The 10,029-nt window shown below is 32.9% G+C and overlaps 1 protein-coding gene across 1 annotated transcript in view; it reads right to left on the bottom strand.

The window, feature by feature from the left end:
* LOC106883934 (protein Wnt-5b) overlaps nt 1-10,029 on the bottom strand; it is a 295,413-nt gene that overhangs the window by 1,594 nt on the left and 283,790 nt on the right. The gene's annotated exons all lie outside the window — the stretch shown is intronic.

The following is a 10,029-nucleotide window of genomic DNA, read 5'->3' on the forward strand; positions in this document are numbered from 1 at the left end:
TGTGTGTGTGTGTGTGTGTGTGTGTGTGTGTGTGTGTGTGTGTGTGTGTGTGTGTGTGTGTGTGTGTGTTTGTATGAAAAACAAAATGAATGGAAAATTATACGTTCTTTAATTCGCTTAGGTGCGTTTCGGATAGAATGGCATTTCATAATTCTGCTATGCAGAAATCATACATATTAATCGATTTCATATAAATATATATGATTTCTGCATGGCAGAATTTTGAAATGCCATTCCATCTGAAAAACGCGTAAGAGAAATAAAGACTGCATAATTCTTCATAATTTGTGCTTTTTTCCCATACTCTTTGACTTCATCCTAAATTTATTCGCTATTTGAATTTCGGGTTTTGAAAATTGGACGGGCAGCTGAAAATAATTTTACAGTCGATGTGGACCAATGGCTTTCACTGGACAATTTAGTGAAGTTAGATCCCTATGGAATGCTTAAAAAATATTTGCCTGGATTTTTAATCCTTTTTCCCCTTTGTTACACACATACACACATACACACACGCGCACCCCCCACAAAGCCAAGGGATTAAAATATATCACTCATACATATATGGAAAAATCAGATTGGTGGATTGAAACCTTTCCAGACAACAATATCGGTAGATATAATGTGAGTAGTGAAAACAGCATTCAACAATTTATCAATTTTACAATGTCTCCACATTTTCGATGGCGAACATAGTAAACTCGGCATTTGCAAGATATCTCGTTCATGGATGGAATATGAATGACCAGTTCTTGAAGATTTATATTTATTAGTCCGGAAAAAAACAGAACGACATAATACACTATTTTCAAGAGTTTAAAATCTGGGAAATGAATTTGAGTCGGTACGTTATGAAGTTCATATTGTATTTGAGTTAAAGGGTGGTAAAACTAAGAAAGGATTAGAAAGAAAACGTACAGGGAAGTGAAGATAAGCTAGTTCATTGATTTGGTGCATCAAGTTTAAAATAACAGAGGTCATTTAGTGAAGACGGACTAATGATAATAACTCAGGCAGAGACAATTTCTTTAGCGTTATATAAACTTCCCTCAAAACCTCGCACATAACTACAATGTGACAAATGAGCAAAATGTCTGATTTAATCCTATTATGAATGTATTAGATTCACACCGAAGGTAAAAGTGTAAATCCCAAGACAATAAAAGTAAATAACTGTGCTGCAATTCCCAGATACTTAAACAAAGGCTGTTTTAAGGTTTTGTTTGTAAAGACAGGTCAAAGTGTGAAGAATTCAGGTACTGAGTGAATTGCAAACACACTTAATTCACGTTTCCTCAATCTGTCTATCAGTAAATAGATAATTTTAAGAATTATATTTTACTGCTATACCATTTCGAGTCTGTTGAACAGACGAATATCACGTTAACTTGCGATATTGAGATAAATTCTTCTCTTAGTTTTGAAGAAAGCAACAGTGGATCATTCCAGCTGCTTCTCTAAATCATCATATGGTAATAATTCTTCAGCAGTACCATTGCGACCGCATAACATTTGAATTAATGAAAGCAAATATTAGAGGTTAAACAGTTATCGTATTGCAATACATGTTAAACAAAGAAATACGTCCATTTTCTTCATAGTAATGGTAGTAAAATTTTCCAGTTAATATTTCTATAAGAAACAAGGGAGCGAGCTGGCAGAGTCGTTAGCACGCCGGGCAAAACGCTTAACGGCATTTCGTCCGTCTTCATGTTCTGAGTTTAAAATTCCGCTAGGTCGACATTGCCTTTCATCCTTCGAGGTCGATAAAATAACTACCAGTTGAACCTCCTCCCCTGAAATTTCTGGCCTTGTGCCAAAAGTCTAACTGGTTATCATTAGGATTTTGTGAGCCAGAGATATTGTAATAATGTCATAAAATATAGAAATGCTAAAATGGTAATGACTACAATAGCAAATAAAATTCCTTGAATTTAGATTTGGGGTAAATTTTGTTTATTAGAATAGAAACTGGGGCTTGAGAGCACTTCTTTATATAAAAGTTTAAGATGTATATTTCTCAAGAAACACAAATGAATTTTCCTGGAAAAGGATGAATTGATATCGGTATTTTAGTGGTACATACTGGTGGGATTTAAACTTAAAACAAGTCGATCTTTCCTTTTGGTAATTTTGACTGCCCTACAGTTCTTAATTATTGAAAACTTATTTGAAAATAACTATAAAAATACATGGATATATTTTTATTATTGCTGTTTTGTGCATTAAAATTATATGGCAAATGCATAAACAGCAATAAGGAAATATGTTCGACGTGGTAGTACTTTAGCAAATATTGTAAAAACAATAATAAACATAATGCCTTAGAAAATTCATTCCAATAAATAAAATAGCATATTTTATTTAGCCGTCTTTGACTAATTCCAAACATTAACTATTTTTTTCGCTGAACTTAGCGCAAAACAAATATCATCTGTTTTTGTTTCTAGTTCAAACATCTGAGATGGTTATTAAAAGAAAAATAAGCTCGTATTGAATAGTAAAAGCATTGAATAGTTGAAGAATGAAGTATTCCTCATTAGAAAAAGATCAAACAGCAACGGAAGAATGAAACATGAAACATATACGTGAATCAAGGGAAGTTGATCGTTTTCTTTCGTTTTTCTTTTTCTTTTTCTAGTACGAATAATTTTGTGCAGTTCAGTAAAATATTCTTTGAAAGAAATTGTTTAGACGTTACAAAGAATCAATATGTCGTCTTTGAAACAGAATAGTTAATATTTTGGAAAGAATTTCCGCACCAGAAAGGGAAATAATGAAGAATAACATATGCATGTAGCTCATACTCACGTATTCATGCAGACACCCAGCCACACACGTACACACATACCGCCGAGAGATAAACATAATTGTAGATAAGCATAATTGTCATCAGTCAAAACACCGAAGATGAATAAATATTTATATGCTACCTAACACTTTAATTACAACTCATCAAATTATTTCATATTACAAGAAGAAGATGAAAGGAAAGTGAAGGAACTATCGACCACAGAATATACCTGTGAGATATGTTTTAGGAATCCACTGACCTTTTCATGGCTAATGCAAATTAATGTTCTTTTTATAATTAATGTTCATTTTATAAAATAACTAGCAAGTATACATCATGCTTTTGCGCTAGAAACATTAGTGATCTTCAGATCAAATATTCAATTTATTATTCGAAGCATAAATATTATTGTCTGTGGTTCAACAAGCGTGAGGGGAACTAATATATCTCTAATACTGTCCTGTATCGTGACAGGTCGCTGACTAGACCTAATACTTATTAAGGCCCGATATTGATTCTACTGCACGGTCTTTCTTCATAACCTCGAGTTGATTCAAACATTGTGAATGAAATAAGATGCACAAAATCTTTTAGAAGATTCGACGGATAGATCGTGCTGGTTATTCAAAGTAGCAGCTTTGTCACAAGCTGTGTCATGCTGATTCTGATTTTGGATTGTACTAACGGTTAGGTGGCTGGAAAATACTCAAGCAGTTGTACTGTAATACAATGGGGAGATAGCTCTGTTGATAAAAAAACTGAGATGATCATTGTCAAAACTTCATAGAAGATCAATTTATTTTCTCAAAGACACTTCACAATTTATAAGTTCAGAGATTTATAAATCTTTTCCTTGTTTTATCTCTCTTTTACTTGTTTCAGTCATTGGACTGCAGCCATGCTGAGACACCACCTTGAAGGGTTTAGTCGGACAAATCGATTCCAGTACTTGTAATTTTTAAAAACTTGGTACTTATTCTACCGCTCTCTTTTGCTGCACCGCTAAGTTTCGGGGATATAAACAATCTAACACCAGTTGTCAAGCGGTGTGTAAACGTAAAGACGTGTGGGGACAAACATAAGTACAACGTATACACCCATAGATACACATATACATAAAAATATATACATACACACGACAGGTTTCTTTCAGTTTCCGTCTACCAAATCCCTTCACAAGGTTTTAGTTGGCCGGGAGCTATAGTAGAGGACACGTGCGCAATGTTCCACGTAGTGGGATAGAACCCAAAACCGTGTGAATGGGAAGCAAACTTGCCAATACAAATGCTGCAGTTTTTGTGGCTTTCTATATGTATAGATTTCAGAGTCATGAAGTCTGCAACTTACAGTTTTACTGTCAAATTTATAGATTAATTTGTTCATTAGTTGCTTGTTCTCGGGTTTACATGCTTGTGGTGTGTTATTGATTATGAGGTTGTGGGTTTTGATGTTTTTGTAGTATATTATTAGTTTAAATTTATGATCGAGTGTGATTTACAAGGAACTATTGCAAAACAGTAAACCACACTGAACAAAACAGAATTAGATAGCTACGTGTGTGCATGCGTGCGTGTGTATGTGTGTGTATATACATACATACATACATACATACATACACACACACACACACACACACACACACACACACACACACACACATATATGTATATACATATGTATATATATCTGTGTATATATTATATTTGTATATATATATATATATATATACACACACACACACACACACACACACACACACACACACACACACACACACACACACACACACACACACACATATATATATATATATATATATATATATCTGCATATGTATATATATATATGTATGTGAGTATGTATTTATACTTGTGTTTATCTTAATTTCCTCCCCATGTATATATTTATGCATGCATATTTAACTATACATGAGTCTGTGTGTGAATGTGTGTATGTAATATATTTAATTAACGGGAATGAAATATTCGTCATTTTGTTGCCACATATCAAAAGACAAGGAGACGATTAAGTGATAAACTTGTGTAATAATGTTTTATCTACAACAAAAAAGTTTGTATAATTAACGTCTTTCTTGAAAAGTTTCTATAACGTATTCTCTAAATAAATACCAAATTGTTTCATTTATTAAATTAATTATTTAAAAATCGTTGAGACGTGAAACTAATATTCACAATCTATGTAAGTTCAGCTTAAAATATAATTTATATCCTATTCTACATCTTTGTTCTGAATTCTTTCTATTTTTTCACTTTTGGATAATTTACACGTTTGCATATCCCCTTTCTATGTTGCTCTTTAAAGCTATGATTCAACATCTATTGGATTTTTTTTTGGCAAAGTATATAACCATTCTTTCAGAAAATATATAAAAGAGGTTACTTAAAAAATCCGAAGCATTTATATAGAGAATGCGTTGTAAAGCGTTCTTCATCCGAGAAAAATGACCCTAATCTGCTTACACATAAGAAGTTCGGCTTTAAAACTCTGAAATGTCCACCGCAATATAAGTTGATGGAATCTTTTGAATTGGAGCTGCGCATACTAAACAGAAGAGTAAAATACGACCAACAAATTTCAATAGAATTTAAACAATTGAAAGACGCTTCACAATTCGAGGGATATTTTTCTCCACTCGGACAAAATTAAAAGCTTCCTTAATACTACTAACACTTATAAAAAATTCTTACTACAACATTACATACATGCGTTTATAATCTACTTATATATATGTAATATTGCGTGTATGTACGTACGTATGTATGTATGTATGTATGTATGTATGTATGTATGTATGTATGTATGTATGTATGTATGCCTGTATGTATGTATGTATATATGCATGCATACATACATACATACTTACATATAGTTATGAATATGAGTAAATATATGTATGAATGCATATATGTGTGCATGTGTATGTATGTACTGTGGTGACGAGTTGGTAGGGTGATTAGAATGTTAAATGAATGGCTTGTCATATTTCTACGGGTTCCCTGCACTCTGAGTTCAAATTCCATCCTGATAGTATCTGTAATTTGGAAACAAAAATGGAAATATAGTTTCCTTGGTTTGAACAGAAGATCGACTGCCACTACTACTCTACCAAACTGCAGCTCCTTAGAATGGTCTGTTGAGAAACTCATGGAAATTGTTGTGGATTTGAACGAACGACCCTCAGATAGTGCAAGACTTTCTCACTTCTAGTTTCCACACTGAAATTCTGTGTAAATGCCTTTAATCAGAATTAGAATGAATATGATCCTAACGCAGTAGTTATCACGCTGTAGAAAACTATCTACCTTTCCTCTGTATCTAGAACTTTATTGCTCATTCTAAGACAGTAGGTTATACTGTAAAAGAATTGGACTTCTATATCTAGGAAGTCACACTACCGAGTCGGGGTTCCCCCTTTAGAATTGAAACTGATCTTTAAAAGGCTCATGCAATTAAGGATAAGTTACAATGAAGTAGTTTCCCGCTGCGCTATCCAGGTATACGCAATAATTTTAACTGTGAGGAAGTAAGCATGGTAACGTTCATGATATTCATATAAGATGAACATCAACTGCATCGACCTCACTTGTCTGAGTGGGCTTGTAAAGGTTATAGATGATGTCCCACCTCCTCAGACTAAATAAAAAGGGTGGGGAAGAAAAGAAACCAGAACTGAATTTCAGACTCGCTGGGATCTTACCTCTGACACTCACACCTTCAGATAATTCTAGTAGGTTATTTGAAGCTTAGTAAACTGAAGCAAGTCGAGTTAAGTGATTTAACTCGGTGACACCTTACCCACACGATCATTACAAAGCAGTAATTAGAATAATGACAAACATGACATTTGGGTATGAAAGGTATTTAGAATGAGAGATGTCAAACAAATTTATTAAGAAATCTGATAAGGATACGGTAAGTCTAAGTGATTTCGTAGAAGTAAAGCGCTGTATACAATGATAGTTTGCTAACTTATTTTTTGCTTTGAGAAATTTTTTTATTGTTTGAGTGTTTCCATTGAATAAATAATATGAGAACAGAAATGTGAAATCTGTGTAGTCATATATTTGCACTGTTCACTTTGTTTAAAATGTAAACTTATCTATCGTTGAATCCAAGGTAAACCAACAATAAATTTAATTTTATGATTCGTATGAATCATAAAGTAAACTATAATTAAATTCTTCTAAAATGTTCTGAACGAACCGAATGTAAGTCACCGCTGTTAGCATTATAACAAGAGTTCGCGATCTAATCGAATCGGAGTCAAATAATAAAACACAAGCGATATGTGAATCGTGAATGTGCTACGATTCATACAAAACGATCTCAAAATTCAGCGAATTAAGATATAAAAAGGATGGAGTTTATGCACAAGTTTTGCAGTGGTCACCAAGATAACGAGGAGACATAGACTCGATATCCACAGAGTAATAAATAAGTTAAACGTTACATCATGCTGAGGATTTCTAAAAAGAATAAAATATTACCACCAACTAGAAACTTTAAATACTTCGTTATAAGTAACAGATAAATAAATATATGAGTCTATGCATCTTTATCCAAGGAATTTTTTAATTTTAAATTCTTAATCCCGCCAAATATTTGGAAGAAATGATGATCTGTATTAACTGCAACAATTAGGGAAGGACATGCGTCAGACATTTTTATTCTCTCTCGTATATGTAAACTTAATATTTGCACAATATGGGTTCTTTAAATTATATCAAATTAAGATTTATATTACCCCACCCCAGACCTGTATTAAAAAAAATGAAGAAAATATCGTATCTTACTTGACAACCAGCTGTCCTAAACTGATCATTACTATGATTAAAGTTTGTTATAATGTGTTTACCAATATAAATACCTATAATTTAAACTCTCTTTCTCTGTGTGTGTGTGTATAAATAAATAAATAAATAAATATATATATATATATATATATATATATATATATATAAACACATACATACATATATATTCTTTTACTTGTTTCAGTCTTTGGACTGCAGCCATGCTGGGGCACAACCTTGAAATATAGCGGGCCACAGGCGATCCGTCCTGCCAGAGTTGCGAATCGGACTGAGTTTCGGGACGGTAGCGGGATAACTTAATATTGATTATATTTACTTCAATAGTAACCTAGAAAAAGCATCAGAGCATTTCATTTTCCTTTTATGGTGCCAGAAATATTTTTATCGATATCATATGTTTTAGAAACTTCATGACGCTCCACAAACACTATAACATAAGTTAGATTGCCCAAAAAGTTGTTAAATTACTGTACATATTCTCAATATGAATATTTATTTTCATTAAACAGATCACCAATATCATTTTCAATTTCCTTCACATTTATTTTAAAATTTGTATAGTCATTCTTGAATACGATATATTAAAACAAAACAAAAACCCTAAAGTTTCTTATTCTCATCTTGTAGGTCAAGTTTCGCGACTAGTTATCTGTTTCTGGATCTGAAGTTGTGTCAGCTCTTGGTTTACTGTTTAAGTGATATAAATCATGTAGATGTAATAGAATATCAATGAGCACTTTCAATGTGAACTTATTTCGTTTTAGTCTTCGTTTTTATAACAATCAACAACGATAACACATTTCAGTTACTGACGACAGACTTTTCCAGTTAACAGCTCTCTTTTAACTCTTATCAGTGCAATATGAATGGCAAAGGTAATTATTAATCGTAGAATCAATTTTAACTGGATGATTAACCGATAATGACTAGGCATTAAAAATAGTATAACAGTTTGCTGTTACCTAAATATTTTATAATGTCATATTATTTAAGATATTGTTGTTGCAGCATGCTACCACTCATACATGTTACTAATTTATATATAAATATGGTAACAAACACACGTAGTGATTTGAATATGTTGAATTCATGACCCTATCGATTTGAAAATCTGTTGGAATAGCTTCAAGCTGCTTAGTAAAAGACCACGGTTTAGTTGTACAACATGAAAAAACAGTTATTGAGCAGGACACTAAGCTACATCTTCCCTAGTATCTAGACACTCTTAAGCAAAGTAAACTAGCAAAGACTTAACATATTGCCTATGAACACAGCACAGCACTGCTAATGGAATACAAATCGGTATTTAGAAGTGTAAAACTGCATTAGTTATTCATAGTCTGCTTCACTGTAATAGTTTTACTACTCTCTTCCTATTTTAATTTACAGTATACATGCTTTTGTAGCCATACCAGGTAGATGGTAAGCTATAATGAATACTTTCAGATACTGTTTTAAATATTTTTCCCTTTTGCAAACCCTAACTACTAAGTTCTTATAACTGCATAAGTTCCTTTAACTTCTGTTAGTTGGTAGTTTAAATATACGTATAACATGTTGTGTTTGTCCAAGGTGCCTAAATGTATATGATTTGGAGTTACCTTCTTTTTGCTAAAATATGCTGTAGATGCCCCGTCACATATCTGATCACAGGATCCATTTTATGAACAGCAGTTTAACTAACCAGCAGAAATAGCTACTACTAGAATGCAATCTTTATATCCAACTTAACGTGGATGTCTTGTTAGAACACCAAATACGGCGTTATTAGCCTTGAGAGATCTTCTCATATAGGCATTTGTTGATGATGATGGCCCAGTAGACTGAAATCACGAGTATGGTAGTTCCATCGTCCATAACAGAAGATTCTTGTTTGCGTTGTGTGCTTTTATACAGCAAACCTCGATATGAAAGGTTCTCTCAAAGCTAATAACATAGCATTTGGTGTTTTACCAAAAGATTCACGTTAAGTTGGATGTAAAGACTGCCTTTAAATACTAATACTGCTTCCGTCGCTAATAATCAATTTTTAATAAACTACTACTAGATCCACCGGCGAAGCGTAGGTTTTGTTGCAGTAACCAAATTGGCCGCCCCATTTCTTAATGGTAACATACAAATAACACAAATAACACAAGTATATAAAGTAGCCGTCTTGAGTGGGGGTGAGATGCTCACTTATGAGAAAGATTGGCTGCTATATTTAGGAGGAAGACATAACTCTTATCTGTTTTACGCTCATGAAAGCAGAGCTATGCACTGGTCCTGAAGCTCACACCATCTTAAAGATAGTGCGTTGCCACATATATGCCTAAAAACGTCATGAACAAAACGATAAAAACAACTTAAATATTTAAATCTTGGATTATATATATATATATATATGTATGTATATATATA

The sequence above is a fragment of the Octopus bimaculoides genome, chromosome 3, assembly GCF_001194135.2.
Source record: "Octopus bimaculoides isolate UCB-OBI-ISO-001 chromosome 3, ASM119413v2, whole genome shotgun sequence".
NCBI classification, from domain to species: Eukaryota; Metazoa; Mollusca; class Cephalopoda; order Octopoda; family Octopodidae; genus Octopus; species Octopus bimaculoides.